Raw genomic sequence first — 17,655 nt, forward strand, 5'->3', positions numbered from 1 at the left:
CAGAGTGTGATCCTGGAGCTGATGTTTGTATTTGTGAGAGTACCAGAACGAAGTATATTGAGCCCACTTTCGTTGCTTTTCAATTACTAGATGGGAAGGTAAAAGAATCAACAGTTTGACCTTGACAATCCTGTTATGAACCATCTAGAAAATTGACTGTGACTGCCAGATGGCTTTTTCAGTCTTAACTTGACAATCCTAGGAAGGTGGTGTTACACACAAAGGTTCAATGTCAAGCGTGTATTTTAATAAAAATAAAGGAAGCAAGCATTTGTGGACATTTATGCAACTTTTTACATTTAACCTGTGCATCTACTTTGGATCAAGTAGCCAACTATACTTACAGGTTTGAAGAAGGTAAGGTACTGTACCCTCAAAAAGTTTTGTGTTACCAGAAGTTATTTATTAAGTCATATTGCTTAAATTTAAACCATTTAAAGTGAAGTCATCATTTATCTTATTTATACTTATGGGGTCTCAGTTCTGGCAGAAACAGGGGATTTGGCCTAATTAATTCTCTCTTTAGATGCTTTGATTCTCCAGGTTAGCAATGTGGAATAGTTGTTTCTTCTTGATCCTACTGTCACATGATCTAGTGAAGTTATACAAGGTTATTTGATAAGGTAAATTATTAGATTTATTGAGCTTGGAAGAGACAACTGATATCACAGTATTTTTTAACCGAAAAAGAATCATGGAAAGCATGAGCATTAGACATGCATAGGAAGAGAGCTGGACTCTTCCAAGTTAACCCATATGCTAACCCATCCAAGTGACCTTGAACTTGGAAACGGAATCCCAATTTCTTCATCTGTCATTTGGAAATTGTGTTCATTGAAAAACATTTATCGAGTACTTGGTGATCAGCTTCCATTCATATTGTTATAATAATTGTTACAAAGCAATGAGCAAGAATGTATTTGTTTATGATCATCATGTCGTCCAGCTTCCTCTTTTATAGACAGACACTCCAAGACCTTGAGACTGCATTTAGCTAAGATGAATGAGCAGCATTATACCACACTGTCTGCTAATAGCCAGGCTGTCTTAAGTAATGGCCAGCTTCCACTGTTGTCTAAAAACTTTGTAAATTTACCTCTTTTATGTTCAGCTACATTTGAGAAGTGATGGTACTACCTTAGTTGTTGTGTGACAGAACCCTGTCCATGCACTCAGTTTATTTACCACATATTAACTGAGTACCCTCTGCTTCCTCTGGATACAACGAGAAGCAGAAAGAGCAGATAATTCTGTTCTCATGGAACTTCCACTTATTCTAACGTATTCTGCTGCAGAGGATCTTGGAGATCTTTCTCAGCTGAAGTATTTTGGGCAGACCTTGATTGAACCTTGACTGGACCAAAGGTGATGGCAATTACTACTACCACTAAGAGCAGCTAACATTGAACTTAACTGTGTGCCAGTAGCCTCGCATGACCCTGTGAGATATTGCAGATTTATTAGCCCTGTCTTATAGATGAAGAAATAGGAGTAGAGCAGAAACACAGTGTAATGGCTGAGAGCATAGATTCTGGCATCCAATGTCTTACTTTAATGCTGACTCTGATATGCACTAGCTGTGGCTTTGGGCAAGTTACTTCACCTCTCTGTGCCTGTTTCCTCACCTGTAAGATAGGGATAATAGTATATCTGACTTATCTAGTAATCGTAGTTGCAAAGTACTTAGAACCCTTGTCGTCGTGTCCTGAAGTCGCTCAGTCGTGTCTGACTCTTTGCGACCCCATGGACTGTAGCCCACCAGGCTCCTCCCTCCATGGGATTCTCCAGGCAATAGTACTGGAGTGGGTTGTCATTTACTTCTCCAGGGGATCTTCCCAACCCAGGGATCAAACCCAGGTCTCCTGCATTCCAGGCGGACACTTTAACCTCTGAGCCACCAGGGAAGCCCACTTAGAACCCTGCTTCCATCTAAAAGAGCTATATAAGTGTTTGTTCATTAAATTAAAATAAACTTGTCTAGGGCCTTATCACTAGTTGTTAGTGGATGTGGTTTGAATCTGGTACTTTCTGACTCACAAGCCTGAGGTCCCAGCACCTGCACCATACCACTGCTTCCCTTTGCCATCAACACTCAGCCTGTCACCCAGGGCACCATTAATGGTCCATAACCAGAGAACAGTGCTCCACAAAGTGTTGTGTCATTTGATACCTGCTACCAGGTAGGAAGATAGAAATAAAGTGAAGAAAATGGAGGTGAAGTTTTTGAAAAACCGTATCTACTCTCCAGTTTTTAAAATGAACTTTCAGGGACTTCCTTGGTGGTCCAATGGCTGGGACTCCATGCTCCCAATGCAGGGACCCTGAGTTCAATACCTGGTCTGGGAACTAGATCCCACACTGCAACTAAGATTCGGCACACCCAAATAAATAAATATTAAAAAATAAAATAAAATTAACTTTCATGTAAATGACCATGGATAGAAAATAAAAGGGGTTGGACACTTCCAGATACATTTTAGGTCTTTGGTTTTGCCTTGAGATACCGGGATGCTGAGTTCTTACCATGTGACCTTGCGGAAGTTATGTAACTTCTTGCATATAAATCTGAAGAGTCTGTTAACTACAAAGAAATCAGACACATTTGCAAATGTTAAAAGTGCCTCTGTAAAGTGCCACATTAAAAAAAAAATCTTGCTTTGAATTGGGAAATAGATCATTCTGGTTCCCTATTCACTGTGGTACCTTCTCAGGTGACCAGTAGTTAGTTGTTGGTTTGAATTAAGTGAATGAATGAACAGATGAGTAAACTTCCAATCTGAAATTTGGGCAGAGTGAGTATGAGGATGAGGGGAGTACACCATTGCCTTTTGAACAGCCTGTTCCTAAAACGTTTATTGAACGCTTAACTATGTCCCTATCTCTCTTCTAGACACTGAGAGAGTAATAATCAACAGGAATAGTGGAGCTTGTATTGTAGTTCTGGGGAGACAAACAAGTGGACAAGAAAATTTAGCTGTGAAGTAAGACAACGAAGATAAGGATAGTGTGGTCGAGAGAGTAGAGGTGAGGATGTGGCATAGCTTTTGACTGGAGTGGTTGGGGAAGGCTTCTCAGAAGAGGTAGCATTTGAACTGGTACTTAAATGATAAGACAACCCTTCAGGATTTGGGGAAGGGCCCAAAGTAGGAGGGGAAGGAGCAGTATGTGCAAAGCACCTGAGATGGGTCTGAGGATAAGAAATAAGGCCAGTGTGGCTGAGGTGATGCGAGGGAGGGCTGAGCAAGTGGCAGGAGCCAGGGTCCTGTTGGATCTGGTAAGGAAATTGGGTTTTACTCCAAGTGTAATGAAAATCCACTGGAAGATTTTAAATGGTGAAGTGATAGGATTTGATTTGTAATTGAGAGGGATCATTCAGGCTGTATGTGTCTTCATCAGCCCTGGTGTTCTTTGACACCCCTTGTTTTCCCAGCATGTAGTTTGGAAGGCAGTGGTGGGCTCTGCGCCCCTCAGCATGTAGAAGGGGAAGGACTGCAGGGCAGCTGCATTGGGTGAGGGGGGCAGGGGGGAATTGGATGAAATTTGTCAAAAGGTGCAAAGTTTTATAGTTAGGACTAAGTACTAGGGATGTAATGTACCTGGTAAATATAATTAATACTACTGTATGTTACATATGAAAGTTGCCAAGAGAGTAAATTCTAAGAGTTCTCATCACAAAGAAAAAAGATATTTTTCCACTTATTTGATTTTGTGTCTAAATGAGGTTGATGGATGTTCACTAAACTTAATGTGGTAATTATTTCATCGTGTAAGTAAAATCATTATGCTGTACACCTTAAAACCTACACAGCTATGTCAATTATATCAATAAAACCAAGAGAAAACAATTTTTTAAACAAAAATAAAACGAGAAAAGGCAGCACATGGGATACCAGGAATCTCAGGAGGCTCCTCTAAGCCCTTCTCACCACGTGGCTTCAAGCGAGGCCTCAGCCCTCTAGCGCTCTGGTTACACATCTGCAGAATGGGACAGTTCATAGCTACCTTCCAGTTGAGAAGGCTCCTGAAGACCTAGTAATGTTTGGAAAGCTCTTTAAACACATGGTCTTCCCTGGTGGTTCAAATGGTAAAGAATCCACCTGCAATGCAAGAGACCCAGGTTCGATCCTTGGGTCAGGATGATCCCCGGGAGAAGGAAATGGCAACCCACTCCTGTATTCCTGCCTGGAGAATTCTGTGGACAGAGGAGTCAGGTAGACTATAGTCCATTTTTAGAATGGTGCTGAAGACCTGGTAACATTTGGAAGGTTCTTTAAACTCTATGGACTATAAAAATGTGTGAATAGTTTCTAATGTTATTTTAAAAATAGACCTTTTCTAATATTGAGACAAAGGACAGATTTTTTTTTTTTTCTTAAACTATTCTAGAATGAACCTGTGGAAGCTCTTCTTTATTTAGTGGATCCGAAAAGGCAGGGAGAATGATTTTTTCTTGGATTCATTGTGCAAAGCTTGGGTCAAAGGAAAAGGCAGCAACGTTGCTGTGTGGCCCTGGGAAAAAGAGCTAAGTTCTGGAGCCTCAGTTTCTTCATCTATAAAATGGACACTGTACCTTCTGTCTCTGGACGATTGTGAGTATTAGGTGGGACTGTGTGTATAAAGTGGGGGAAATCTGACACAGGATATATGGGCACTTGGTGAGAGTTAGTCTGTGTCTCCACCCCTCCAGATGGTCTACAGCCTCCATTGCCCAGCGTTTATCTTCAACTCATATGTTTAAAGAGAGTCTTGGGACTTCCTTGGCGGTCCAGTGGTCAAGACTCTGTGCTTTCACTGCTCTGGGCCCGTGTTCCATCCCTGGTCCGGGAACTAAGATCCTGCACGCTGTGTGGTACCGCCTGAAAAATAAAAAAGAGTGGCTCTAGTGAAGCTGCTTGTTCCTTCTGTAATGGCCGTGGATACTGGGTGTGTAGTGCTAGTGCAGGAATACCTTTTGGGTACGGCTCTAAGAGAGTTGGGAGAAGAGGAGCAAATGAACCCATGGCTTCCTGTTTTTTAATTTTCTAAGTTGAAGGCCAGCATTGAGAAGGCAAGCTCTAGAATAACATTTGCAGTATTTCCATCAATAAATACGAGGTTCCTTGGGGAATTTAGGCCCAGTTAGGAGCATTTCTGCTTTCACCCTGCAGTACTTGAGACAGTTTCTCAGTGGGAGCTTTAATTCTGTGGCCGGTTGTGGGGGGACCAGAGAGGCCTCAGGAGCTCCTTCAGCCTACACTTCAGTGCTCTGTTGCTGGGCACTTCACCTTCAGCTAGACATTGCTGTTACTGTTGTCACTGCTCACTGAGAGAACTACAGAACTTATTTAAAAGGCCCGGCCTGTGAAAGAGCTTCTGTGCTGGTGAGGAAGAAACCACATCTTGGTAACTGTAATACATTGCGCTGAAGCGAGGAGGGGAGGGGGTGTGCTGGGTGGAGCTAAGTCCAGGCCGCCCGCCCTACTTGCATGAGTGATGGCATGCTCGGTCTGCCCCACCGCACCCTTGGCGTTCAGAAGATACCCATACTGAGCTGTCAGCCCTGCTGTACTCGTCACTGAACTAGGTCTTGTTGGACAAGCGCTGCCTCACTTGACCTTCACAACAACCTAAGATGTAGGTGTCGTTAGCCTTGCAGAGTTTCAGAAATTAACTAGTTTTAAATCTTTGTATGTGGCCAAGGAAAGGAGGGCTGGAGAAGTGAAACAGTTAAACAGACCCCAGTTGGTTAAATGGCCTGCCCAAGGTCACGACTAGTATGCAGCTGCCTCAGATTTTGACTGCAGGCTTGTTTGACTGCAGAACTCAGGGTTTTTACCCTTTGGTCAAACTGTTTTCCTAGAGGACTCCCCTGAGTATAGCAAGTAGAAACTGGATCTCTGGAGAGTAGGCTAGATGGAGGGGACACAGTTCGGTTGGCTCCATGTCCTGTTGGGATGTGGAGATGTTTGAGGCCATGGTTGCCTTCTGCCCCAAATACCAGCAGAGCTTGAGAGGGAGGGCCCAGAGCTGTGGGTCAGCCTCACAGGCTGCCTGTCGAGCTTTCGGAGGAAGCTATTGCCTCAGGATGGGCGGTGGGGGCCAGACCAGGGCTCAGAATTTATATGCAGTTCATGGTGTGCCTGGAGTCTGCTTCAGACACCAGCAAAGGAGAATTAGGCAGATGAGTGAGTCTATCAACTGACTTCTTAAAGGAACCCCTACTGCCTTGGACCCCATTTAGAGGCTGTGTCTTGGATAGAATGGCTCCCTGCCCCCTTCCCAAGCCTCTGAAAAGGACTGCATCACTTTTGTGCCTGCCTGTTGCATAGCAACCAAGCTCACTGATTGCCTAGGGACAGGAGGGAGTTGTTATAGCTTGGGAGTCTTAGGAGGGTTGCCAGACATTCTTCTGCCAGGAGTGGGAGACAGTTTTTAGAAGCAGGAGAGATGTGGAGAGATCACCCTTCTTGAGGAAGCAGAGATGTGGAGAGATCACGCTTCTTAAGGAAGGTGCTGACTGACGTGCATTCCTGCATTGCTCACCTAGACAGAGCCTCACCTGAGGCTTCCCTGCCAGGAAGAGCTGGTTGCTAAGAGCTGTGAGGCTAAAAGCCATTGAGGGTTATGGTCAGAGGAACCAGGAGTCTTTCCCTTCCTGAGACCTTGAGGTCATCTTGCTGGTGAAATGGGTGGCCTCACGCGGTAGTGTGTTCCCCACTGCCAGAAAGGGTCTCCCAGGCATTCAGGGGCAGAATGAGTGGATAGATGAGACCTTTTCAATTCTGAGATGTGCTGTCCTGGTGCTTGGGACCTGCTCTGGGGCTGGGAGGGACCTGCTTTGACAGCTGGGAGGGGGCAGAGGGCATGGTCGGAAACAGCAGCTCATGGTTCTTTCTCAACATGTAGGTAGGAGGTATGTGAGAGGCAGCATCTCCTCCCAGGAGAAATGATGAACAGCAGCTTACATTTATTGAATGCCTGCCAGGAACCCAGCTGCCGAGCTCTGTGTTTTCCATATATTTTTTCCTTAAAGAAGACTACGTTTAAAACTCTCTTTCCTTCTCCCAGTTCCTGTTCACAGAGGCAACCACTGATAGGAATTTTGTATTTTCATTCCACACTTTTTTTTTCCCCTCTATGTTTACAAACAATACATTGTTTCTGGGCTTACCAGGTGGTGCTAGTGGTAAAGCCTCCGCCTGTCAGTGCAGGAGATATGAGAGACGTGGGTTCAATTCCTGGGTCAGGAAGATCCCCTGGAGGAGGGCACGGCAACCCACTCCAGTATTCTTTCCTGGAGAATCCCATGGACAGCGGAGCCTGGTGGGCTACAGTCCGTAGGGTTGCAAAGAGACAGACGTGAGGGAAGCGACTTAGCACACACATTGTTTCTAATCCTCACAAAATCTCTACTGTTTTACACCAGTTCTACAGAAAAGGAAACAGAGGCTCAGAGAAGTGAAGACTCTGGTCTGAGGTCCCAGAGCTGGGGGAGCTGAGGTTCTGGGCCAGGCCCCTCCAGCTCTAGAGCGGATGCCTTCCCTGTGGCTAGACACGGGCTGCAGTGTTGCTGCAGTGAGACTTGACAGGCCAGAATGGGGCCGGCGACTTCCCTGTCTCTTGGTGAAGCAGCTGCCTTCAGAGACCAGGCTGCTCCAGGATCCCGGCCAGTTTGGACAGCTCAGCCACCTTCTCCTCCGCTTGCTCTGAGCTGTAGCGCCCTCTGACACATGGTTCTCTGAGGCAGCGCTGGTGTGTGGCGTGCTTCAGAGTGTGGACGGAGGTCAGACTGGCCCAGCCAGCCTGCCCCATGCTTTGGCTCTGTGAACAGGCACGGAGGCTCAACACAGCCTCTGCCAGAGACACTCACAACTTGAATTGGAAAGCAAGATGAGGAGCCTGTGTTCAAATCATGGTTCTGCCTTCATCCATCTCATCATCCAGCACTGGTGTCCTGGACTCTATGTCCTAAACTCTGAGTCTGTCGTGGTGACCAAATGAGACAAGTCTTCTGCCCTTGTAGAGCTTACATTTTAGTGCAGTTTACTTTCTCACCTGTCGGAGTCTGTTTTCTCTTTAAAACAGAAGACACAATGACCTGACACTCCTACTTGGCCCAGTTGTTGGGAAGGTGACCTAAGATAACCTTTGTGGTCCTGCCTCACAGTTCTGTTGGTTTTGTTTCATTTTATTTCTTACCTGATTCCCTGGCGGGTCCACTTTGGTTATAGTCCTTCCTTCAGAGTTTGTTCTGTGTCAGTTAAGCACAAGATCAGGAGAGCCTCCCTCGCCCCTGGGAGCCCTGGAGATTCATATCCCAGCCAGCAGAGGAGAGGGCACGGTCAGACCAAGAAGCCAGATTCCACCAGAGACACTGAGCCCCCATGGAGGACTGAGCCCACCTGGCTGCCGGGCCTGAGCAGAGGTTGGGAGACACTCTGTAAGCATGGTGAGAAGGGCACGGCTCAGCAGGTTCCCAGCCATGTGACCTTGGGCAGGCCACTTGCTGTCACTGAACCTCTGCATCTTCAGGGCATTTAGGGAGGCTGAGCTCTGTCCAGCAAGGGTTAGAAGAGACACTGCCCTGGAGCAGTGGGTCAGCTGTTGCTGTTTACTCCAAAACAGATCTGAGGGCTTTATGGTCACCCTGAGGGGAGACTCCCACCCAAGTGGATGGAGTTTTGTAGCAAGGAAACACTAGAGTGCTTAGAATGGAGAAGACACAGTCATGGTTTTCAGTGATTTGAAGGGCTGAAGCATGGAGGAGTGACTAAGCTCATTTGATCTGGTTCCAAAGGACAGGGCTAGGAAGTGTGTCGGTGACTGGGCTGGCTGCTTTCACATGGGTGCTCTCCTTCAATAACCCCTGCAGCGTTAGAGGGGTTCAACAAAACCACGCAGCCTTACGCCACTTGTCGGGGACAGAGCTGGGATTTGAGCCCCGGTTTCCGTTGCCTGATAGGAAGGAGGTGGGTTTCAGTTCAGCGTGGGAAGCATTGGTTGTTAACAGCTGTCTAGTAGTGGAATAGGCTTTCTGTAAGCATATGAGCTCCCTAGAATAATCATGTTGAATCCAGGCTCTGTAGAGGTTGCTGAAGAGGTTTTCTGCCTTGAGGCTGCCCTCGACTTCCTAGTTCCTGAGAAAATGGAGGCTGAGGGCTTAGTAGAAGTATCTGTTCTAGATAAGGGCCTGGTACTTACTCATGAGAATTTCACATGGCCTGGGACTTGGACTCCAAGTATGGGGAAAAAATTTTCCCATTTCCTAATTGTTGTGACATCTGAGTGGATGGCCAGTGGATGATCACTGGAATGACCATGGGGCCAGGTTGAACCAAGCATTATGTTTTACTTTTGGATTGAGAAAACAAAGACAAAACCCCAATAAGTTTTTAATATGCCCAAGTCATCTTCCTTCTTTAAATGATACTACTGATCTAGACTACTTATCCTCCAGCCACAATAAGACTCAGTAATAGCTATTTTTAAGGTAGAATTAATTTCTTACCTTTTTTCCCCCTTATTTATAAAGATACCTATTTAGGAAGCTTGGAAAATACAGAAGTATAAAGAATACCGTAAAAATTACCTATAATTATTCATAATACCCAGAGATAACCCACCCCACCCAGAGATAACTACTGTTAACGTTTTGATAGATTTCCTTGTAAAGTTTCTGAAGTTTTGTAATCAAAAATGTTTAATAATAATGTATTTATAATTTATATTTCTTTAGACTTTCTTCTGATTCTAAAATTTATGTACGGTGTTAAAGGTTCAGATTACCTAAATACAAAAAACTGTCCATAATTTCACCCTCCAGGGATTTTGATGTTATTTGATTTCTTTAATTCATTTGTGTCCAACTCAGTACTTAAAGTTGCCAGGGTTCACTTGGCACTTGGAGGTTTCAGTGTTTAGGCTTAGAGCCAGGCTGCCTTTGAATGTTGGCGTATCTGCAAGACCTTGGGTGAGTTACTGTCCTCCTCCAGCCCTCAAGTTCCTCGTCTGTTAAGTGGGGCCCATATACATTAGGGCTGTTCATGCACATAACCCTTACTGCTGCTACTGGTAATTATTATTGTTGCCATTGTCTTTGCTTAGACATTTCAGCTCTGACACCTGTTCAGTTTGGGTTCAGTGGGTACCCTGGTGCTAGGGGCTGTGAGGAGATGTGGATTCAGCGTGGACTGGTGTTTAGTGCCCTTCTGGGAATCACCGAGTATTGAATTCCACAGGGTACCTGGCATCAGGCCAGGGAGTCTGGTCGAGGGGTGGTGGTGGTAGGTATTTCTGGATGATCTTCAAGGAGTTATAAGATTTTCTAAATTTTTTCCAAGAAACATGTCCTACTTTTTTAAATGGGAGGAAAAACTCTAGTAAAAGCTATTTAATAAATAGCCTTCCGTCTCTCCCAGCGTCAGGGTCTTTTCCAGTGAGTCAGCTCATCACATCAGGTGGCCAAGTATTGGAGCTTCAGCTTCTGCAGTCGACCTTCCAATGAATATTCAAGGTTGATTTCCTTTAGGATTGACTAGCTTGATCTCTTGTCCAAGGGACTCTCCTAAGAGTCTTATCCAGCACCACAATTCGAAAGCATCAGTTCTTCATGGTCTAACTCTCACATCTGTACGTGACTGCTACCCCAATAAAAACTTCAAAAAAGAAAACTGGGTTCGAAGGTGAACCCTTGGCTTGACAGTGCACAGCTAGTAAATGGAGGAGCTGGGCCTTTGAGCTGTATCTAAGTTCTTTTCACGGGGTAAGTAAGCCGCAGGTCTTAATTGAGCCTCCTCGGCCCTGCTGGGTGTCTGGCCTGACCTTCTGCCACCTCCTGCTTGTCTTTTGCCTCTCGCCATTCTGAGTGGTTTCTAGCTCCTCCTCGCTTCGCTTGACGATTCTGTATCATCGTACATACTGACTGTCCTCCGAGTGCCTTGCAAACCCTTGTTTATCCTCCACGGCCCTGCTCAGTGCAGGCTTGCCCGGGGAGAGTTCACTGTTCCCTCTGCTATACTCCTGCCCCTGTGTGTGTTTCCTCCTTCCTGCAGGTCACAGTGGGTGCACTGACATGCTGATTGTGGCCAGGCTACATAAGTGTAGGGACTGTCTTACTCTTCTTGGTATCTGTGTCCTACTGACTGGCACAGGATAGATGCTCAAGTGTGAAAATACAAATGTGCTCATGGGAGGTAGGTAGGTTACATGATAAGCCACTGTCAACCTGTTCTGCTTTGGCCCCCCTTGAGTGCATTATCTACATGGCAGCCACAATGACTTTTTATTTTTTTAAGGCAGATATAATCCTGCTTCAGTGGCTTCCCGTTACTTTTAGGATCAAGTTAAACGTTTAACATGTTGTACTGTAAAGTCCACACATACTTATAAGAAGAGATCAAGGCCTGGCTGCTTGATCAGTAAAGGTGCAGTGAACCCCTTTCATATTCAGACAGTTCATTACTTAAGATACAGAATGAGGAGAAGAACAAGCTGAAGGTGCCAGGTCCCTGGGCTCTAGTCGCATACACTGAAAAGGGCCGCACTGGAACGCAAGGAACTGAGCACTGAACCGACAGTCGTGGCGGCCCTGGCACCACTGAACGGCTCTGTATTCTGCAGTTCTAGTCCAAAGAGTCCAGGGCAGAAAGCTCTATACCTCATCAGAATCTGGGAGGCGAGGAGAAACTGTCTCATGACTGCCTCCCAGGGAGGTAAGGAGTCAGGTGGGAGAAGACTTCACAGCTCCTTTAGAAGCCTTCTGTCCTCTGGTGTTCCGAGATGTTTCACCAGGTATTCCACCAAGACACAGACAAGCTTTAGTTCAGGGTTGCTGGGGGCTTTTCTCATAGATCTCCAAGGTCCTTTACAGTACCTGGCTCCACTTTACCTCTTAGCTCTATTTTCTGACATTTCCACTGCCCTTTGCTCACTTTGCTCCAGCCAAGCTGGCTTTCTCTTTTTTCAACCACCAAGTGCTTCCCTGCCAAGGGGAATTTGCACCTGCTGTTCTCTCTGCCTGCCAGGTTCCCCGAATTCCTTCTCCTAAACCACACTTTGTTTGCTTGACTAGCTCCTAGTCATGTTTCAGTTCTCAGATGAAAGATCACTGTCTTGGAAAAAGCCTTTCCCCCACCTAGATTGGGTTCTCCAGCTTTATGCTGTTAGAGTGTTGTAGCTGCATCACCTTTCTTTCACAGTGCTTGGATCATTGCTTCCATGGTCTCATGAGTGGTATCTGACTTGGTATCTGTCTTCTCCACCAAACTGTAAGCTCGCCAGTGGGAGGGACTATGTCTTATCTTGTTTATCTTATTAATCCAAGCACCATAGCAAAGTCTTGTGCTTGTGCTTAGTCGCTTCAGTCGTGTCTGACTCTTTGCAACGCCATGGACTGTAGCCCACTGGGCTCCTCTGTCCATGGGGATTCTCCAGGCAAGAATATTGGAGTGGGTTGCCATGCCCTTCTTCAGGGGATCTTCCCAACCCAGGGATCAAACGCAGGTCTCCTGCATTGCAGGCGTCTTCTTTACTGTTTGAGCCACCAGGGAAGCCCAGCCCAAAGTCTGAGGCTGTATATACGTGTTTAATGAATTAGTACTACTTCAGTTTTAATTAGGGAGGTAGTATGGTAGAAAAAGTAATAACTTGTGAATTAAGTGACTTGAGTTCTGCTCCAAACTGCTGGATGTTTTTGTTTGTTTGTTTTGCTGTGCCATGCAGTACGTAGGATCTTAATTCCCCAATCAGGGATCAGACTTGCACCTCCTACATTAGAAGTTGAAGTCTTAACTACTGGACTGCCAGGGAAATCCCCAAACTGCTATAAACTAGGTATGTGTGACCTGGGACACTCTTCATCTATCAAGTGAATAAAAGATACTTGGTGATCTGGGGTCACCTTGGGTTCTGATAATCTGCTTCCACATGGACCATTTATTGGCCTAGTTCTAGAGGGAAGGGACCCAAAATGAGAATCCAGCTGCCTACTTGACCTCTCCACTTGGGGGTCAGACAGGCAGACTCCCAGGCTCACCCCAAGCCAGCTCTTCCTGTTACCTTCCCGATTTCAGTGTATAACAGCTCCATTTTTCCAGTTATTCAGGCCCAAAACCTCAGTGGTATTATTGACTTTGCTGTCATGCTTTCTTGGCCAGTTTGTGAGCAGATCCTATCGTTGGAATGTCACCTTCTCACTGAAGCCCTTCCTAACTATCCTCCTTTGAATTGCACCTCTCCCCACTTCCCTGGTTCACTCTCCCATTGCTTCTGCTTCCTTCTCTCTTATGATACTTATTAATATATGACTGAGATTTTACTTGTGTCTCTGTCTCTACTTGACTGTCTCCCCTCCTCCCTTAACCTCCCGGAATGTCAGTCCCAAGAGGGCAGGGAGTACTGAAACATTTTATTCATTGTTGTATCCTCAGTGCCTGGAACAGTGCCTGGCACCCATAATCACTCTAACTGGTTGACAGATGGGCAGAATGGGTAAACAGATGGTAAGCTTTGGTGGTAGGAGGGAGGGGAGACAGGGAGAATGACAGTGAAGATAGATGTTTTTCACCAGCGTCAACCCTGTTTATCATTTCTCAAATTTCTGGCTGCTGCTGAGATAATAGGGGTAATATTAAAACCTAGCTTTTTCCTCCTCCTTGTATCTTACTTCTCCGGTGTCCCCCAAAGACAGTTTTGTTCTGGGAAAGTTGCATGATAGGGGGCACCAAAGTGTATACATGGAATTGAAGGGATCAACCTAAGGTTACAGGTTTTAAATTTTTTAAAGTAAGGACACCAAAACAACAGCAAACCAAACCAAAAAGCCCATCAAATCACCCTCTACTGTCGCCATTATTTCTTTAAAGGACCTTTTTAACATCAAAGATACGGGAAGGGTCAACAAGGGACGTGTTTAAGTGTAATAAATTTGACTGAAAAAATAAACAACTTGCTCCGTCGTCTTCATTTATCCCATTTTCCTGGTGGATGTTTGTGTGTGGACAGGCACCAAGTGGGTGGGTTGAGGTGGGGGCCACTGGTGCAGGAGGTACAATGCTGCAGAGAGCCTGGGGATGCAAACGCCTGTGGTGGCAGCTCCTCGTTGTTTGGCTTTGATGTTTGTAAGTAACGTTTTAAAAATTTGAGTTACCATTTGCATACAACTTTCTAATAGTTTCTGATAGTTTCATGTATACAACATGATTATAGGTATGTGTGTATTGCAAAATGATGACCGTAGTAAGTCTCGTTGACATCCATCGGCATAACTTGATATTTTTAATTGAAAGGGGTCCCCAACCTCAGAGATCTAATGCCTGATGATCTGAGGTGGAACTGATGTAATAATAATAGAAATAAAGTTCACAATAAATGTAATGCATTTGAGTCATCCCTAAACTATCCTGTGGAAAAATTGTCTTCCACGAACCTGTCTCTGGTGCCAAAAAGGCTGCATTAAGGAAGTGTTTTCAAACTGCCTATATTGACCTGTTACTGGATCATGAAATTAATGGGGTGCAAGTTACTTTCAAAAAAATAATACAGAAAGCTAAATGGAAAAAGCCTGACCCAGAAGGCCACCTATTGTATGATTTTGTTTGTATGAAATATGTGCAATAGACAAATCCGTAGAAACAGCAGATCAGTAACTGCCAGCTGCTGGGACAGGGAGGGTGGAAAGAGGAGCAGCCGCTCGCTTTGGGTGGTGGAGAAGTTCTGGAACGAGACCGTGGTGATGGTTGCACACTGAGTTGCACATTTAACAGTTACAGTGGTAAATCTTAACGTGTGCATGTGTACTTTACCACATTGAAGATAATTAGAGAATAAAAATTATCAGTATACATTGCACATGGCAGGTGTGAAACTTTTGAGTTACACGCGCTGTCAAGTACCTGCTGCTGGATCACACCATAAAGTGTATTTTGTGTGTGCCTGCGTGTTTTTAGTCAAAACTGGAAAGTCCTCTCTGCAAGGGTCCTTTTAGCCCAGAACATCTTGTGGCCAGTATTTGGATGTTGCTAGGATACTACAGCGGACTTTGAATGACTTCTTCCTTCCCTGACGACTCTCCACGAATGGCATTTGATGTGGAGCAAATCATTCATTCTCTCTGTTTGGCTTTTGCATCTGTAGCCAGTGTTTTTTATTTAAAACCGAACATGATCTTGTTTGACCCCGAGGAGGGCTCAGCATCCTTTTCACTTCACCGTCCATATTTTCCTAACTTCACTGACCCGTGTACCTCACGCGTACAACAGCTACTCTGACACCACCACACTGTTTCCATGTCTGTCGTATCCCACCAACCTCTGGTCTGGAGGGAGAGCATTGTGGTGTTCTAGAGTCCAGTGTGGTACAACTAAGTTCTCTTCAGGAGTTTGTAGCAAACAGCGTACAGGTGTGCAGAGATAATGACCCTACCCCACCCCACCCCAAGCGACAGGCTGCCAGTTGCCTCCTAGCAACAGCCTGGTGTGTTTACCACAAAGAATTTTGTTCGCGGGCCTTGAAGTTTGGAAACCACTCAGAGACAGTTTTTGGCATCTAGGAACATGTTCATTGTTAAATGACAGGATTATTCTCCCTATTTAATAATTATTTTAAAATAGTTTGACCAGGCAGGGAACTAGTCATCAGTGACGTGTTCTGAATCTGGCTTGCTTTCTGTGACACTATACTGGGTTGCATTTGATGTGTGCACAATGGCATGTCTGTGAACGAAGGGCGAAGGCTGTGGCTGCTCCAGAAAGACCTGAACCCTGGGGGTCTTCTTCCTTGATGCAGATAAATCTGTTGTGACGTTGCTATGCTTTCCCCTAGGCCTTTGGGGAATTACTGGGTTTAGCTGAGAGCCCGCTTGCTGGGGAAGAGTATTTATAGACTCTCTGAGCTATAGAGAACGCACTCTAGAGAGCATCTAGTCCAGTGGTTCCAAGACCCAGCTGTCTTACTGGTGCTTAGGTTCCGCCTCCGATGACTCTGATTGAGCGGTCTGGGAGCCCGTAGGGTCTCGGCACCATGTCTGTGAAATCTCCCAGGTGATTTTGAGGCATCCAGAATAATCTACTTCTCCCATTTTATAGAAATGGAAAAAAGAAGGCACAGAAAGTCTGGGCTTTTTATCCAAGGGGACATTGTGACCCCACTCTGAGGCCAGATCTCTGGATTCCCACCCCTCGAGTGTTCCTTCTTGGTCCCCACCGCCTCCTGTCACCTGGGGGATCGCACTGTCCACCAGACCACACACAGGGAAGTGACCCACGGGGTGGGCACTCTGAGCTTGGTACCTTCCCCAAATGTTGGGTTTCAGAATTGAGGTTCAGGGACAGAAGTATAATGGTACTAGGGAACTTTGGTTTTTTTCTACACTGTCTGAAAACAGTATCACCTTGATACAAATTTGGGGAATTATAGGAGAAAATAATTTTCCATCTTAACCCAAACAGTTTTTTATAATGTTCATTGCCTTTATATATTTAGAATTATTTCTTGAGGATTGAGTCTCAGCTACAGAATTATTGGGTCAAACGTATAGATGAGCCCATGGGCATCTTACTGACAAACTACTTTATGAAAAGATTGAATTATCAATAGTTTGCTTGCAAGCAGTCTATAAGAGTATTTCTTTGGTTCTGATTTAATTAAAAACTAATGCTGGCTACATTCTTTCTAATTATAAGAAGTATTATAAAATGAGTCTTTTGTGGAAAACTTGGAAAATACAGAAAAACCAAGAAGGAAATTTAGGCCGTTATATCTAGCACATGGATTTAACTGTTCTTGATGCCTTATTTAAAAGATTTTTTTTTGTCATGACTTTTTACACATAAGGAAATATAGAAAATAGTACAAAGAATACCCATATACCTACCGTCCAGAGTCAAAAGTTACCAACATTTTGCCTTATTTGCTTTCTTTACTTCTCCCAAAAGTGTCTTTGGTTTCTTTCTCTTTCCACATCAAAATCTAATAATAATAAAAAAAAAATTGCACTGTATTGACGTGGCTTTTGTAGTCTCTCTTAACCTAGAACAGTCCCTCTCAACTCCTGCCCACCCCCACACACGCACCCCGTTTTCCTCTATGACATTGACTTCGGGAGGAGACCAGGCCAGTTTCTTGTAGACTGTCCACACTCTGGGTGTAGTCTTCGGTTCAGTTGAATATTTGTTGGCAGGGACTCTTCCCAGGTGGTGCCGTCTGAGCGGAAGGCACATGCGTGAGGCGGTCTTGCTGTTGCTGACGCTCTTTGGCCTCTGGTTAAGGTGGTGGTGACCAGGTCCCTGTAGCGTGAAGGTACGTTTTTTCCCCCCTTTTCCTTAGTAATGATAAATTCCTGTAAGTTAACTTGCTGAAACAAAGGGTTTGCACGTTTTAAAAAACTAGCATGCTTTTGATTGTTGTCCAGATGCACCTCACTGATCTTGCTGTGTATGCTCTACTACAGTAAACATGCTTTTTCTGCATTGATTTGTCTTGTCCATTTTTCCCCCTGATTACAAAAGGAGCTCACATGTGTAGCATTTGGAAATACTTAGCCTAGAACATAAAAGTGCCCATAATTCTAATCTCTACAGATAATTGCTGTGAACAGTCTAAGCAGATCTTACCAGTTTTTTTTTTTTTTTTTTTCTGAGCATATTTACATTTGTTAATTACTATTATTATACAGAAATG

The 17,655-nt window shown here is 44.9% G+C and overlaps 1 protein-coding gene across 1 annotated transcript in view; it reads left to right on the top strand.

The window, feature by feature from the left end:
• Nucleotides 1-17,655, top strand: part of ACO2 (aconitase 2) — a 49,152-nt gene that overhangs the window by 942 nt on the left and 30,555 nt on the right. The window lies entirely within an intron of this gene.

The sequence above is a fragment of the Bos indicus genome, chromosome 5 (assembly GCF_029378745.1).
Source record: "Bos indicus isolate NIAB-ARS_2022 breed Sahiwal x Tharparkar chromosome 5, NIAB-ARS_B.indTharparkar_mat_pri_1.0, whole genome shotgun sequence".
Taxonomy (NCBI): domain Eukaryota; kingdom Metazoa; phylum Chordata; class Mammalia; order Artiodactyla; family Bovidae; genus Bos; species Bos indicus.